Genomic DNA, 1,439 nt, shown 5'->3' with positions numbered 1-1,439 from the left:
GCTGCCATGGGACTCTCTTGTCAGCTGAATGCCCAGATATCTTCCTGGAACCCTGGACCTAGTCCTGCCCCTGAACTGGGCTCTAAGACAGAGTGACCAAACCAGAAGCGTAAAATGGTATGCAGTACCAGGTATGACTCCCTGAATGTTCTGATCCCATCCCTTATGAACATTTTAAAGCAGGAGCAGAGGATCTTGCAAAGTGAGGGGAGAGGGAGGATGTAGAATAGGAGAGGGAATAGATAGGGGAGAGATGGAGAGGCTGAGAGGAAGGGAGGAAGCATGGGAGCAGAGGAAAATCTCCCTGGAGTAAACGCTGTCCAAGGAGCAAGAAGGGTACGGACAGGGAGATAAGTGGCCAGCACGTAAAGAAGAGGTTTTCACAGGTTTTCAGAAGCCAAGAGAGGAGAAGGTGGCCAGCAGAGGTCAGAGTGTTTGTGTAGATCTGTGGGGTCAAGGGCCAGGGTGGGATGTTAGAGGCCACCAAGGTTTTGCCTCTACTTCTAAGCACTGCCGCCCTTACCCTGTTGTCTACCGTCATTTTGAGGTTGGCTCCAAGTCACCCTTCCCCCACCCACCCCTGAGTCTGTGGGCTGTCCTTTTATGAAGTGTGATGTGATAGCTTGGGCATCACACTGCCCTGGGTTTGAATTCTCTGCTATTTTCTAGCCACATCACCTTGTCTGTACGCATACTTAGTATAGCAGAACCTTGGTCTCATATGCGAAAGTGAGAAAGGAATGCACATTTGGGAAGTTGTCCTGAGGATTAAGTCAGTTGATATATATAGAATACTTAACTCAGTGCCAGGCACACAGTAGATACTCAATTAATGATGTCTATTTTTTTTGCTAGCCAACTCTCTCTTATCCCCCCACCCCCAGACACACCCTCCAAGCCCTATCAGGCTGGATATAAACCCATCCCACAGCTCTTCCCAACAGCATCAGCTACAGCAGAGGGCCCATGGTGTGTTCATGCTATGGGGTAGGGATGGGGAAGTAGAAGACTTTAGAAAAAAAAAAAAAGTCTATGGCCATGCCACCCTGAATGTGCCGGATCTTCTCTGATCTCAGAAGCTAAGCAGGGTTGGGCTTGGTTAGTACTTAGATGGGAGACTACCTTGGAATACCAGGTGTTGTAGGCATTTAAAAAAAAAAAAAGGAAGACTTTAGCAAAGCTGAGAGGTCAAAGTATGGAAAAAGCCAAGAGAACTGTCACTTTTTATCTACCAGTCTTGACTGGAGGGACAGTGGAAGCTTTGCCTGGGCTGGAGAGCCAAGGATGCAAGTTAGACTTGGTGTGATCTTCAGAAAGCTATTCGACTCACTCCAAGTTTGCATCTTCTCCCAGCCTATTTCTCACTGTGTGTGGGGCTTGCCACCACCCCTCTCCCCACCATTGATAAATCAGGTAAAGATGAATAGGGCAAAGTAGTA

At 48.0% G+C, this 1,439-nt stretch overlaps 1 pseudogene; it reads left to right on the top strand.

Annotated features, from left to right (window-relative positions):
• Positions 1-1,028: 1,028 nt before the first annotated feature.
• LOC112480461 lies at positions 1,029-1,147 on the top strand (annotated as a pseudogene).
• The last annotated feature ends 292 nt before the right edge of the window (positions 1,148-1,439 follow it).

Source organism: Pteropus alecto, unplaced genomic scaffold (genome assembly GCF_000325575.1).
Source record: "Pteropus alecto unplaced genomic scaffold, ASM32557v1 scaffold224, whole genome shotgun sequence".
In the NCBI taxonomy this organism is placed as follows: Eukaryota; Metazoa; Chordata; class Mammalia; order Chiroptera; family Pteropodidae; genus Pteropus; species Pteropus alecto.
This window is presented reverse-complemented; position numbering and strand designations above follow the sequence as displayed.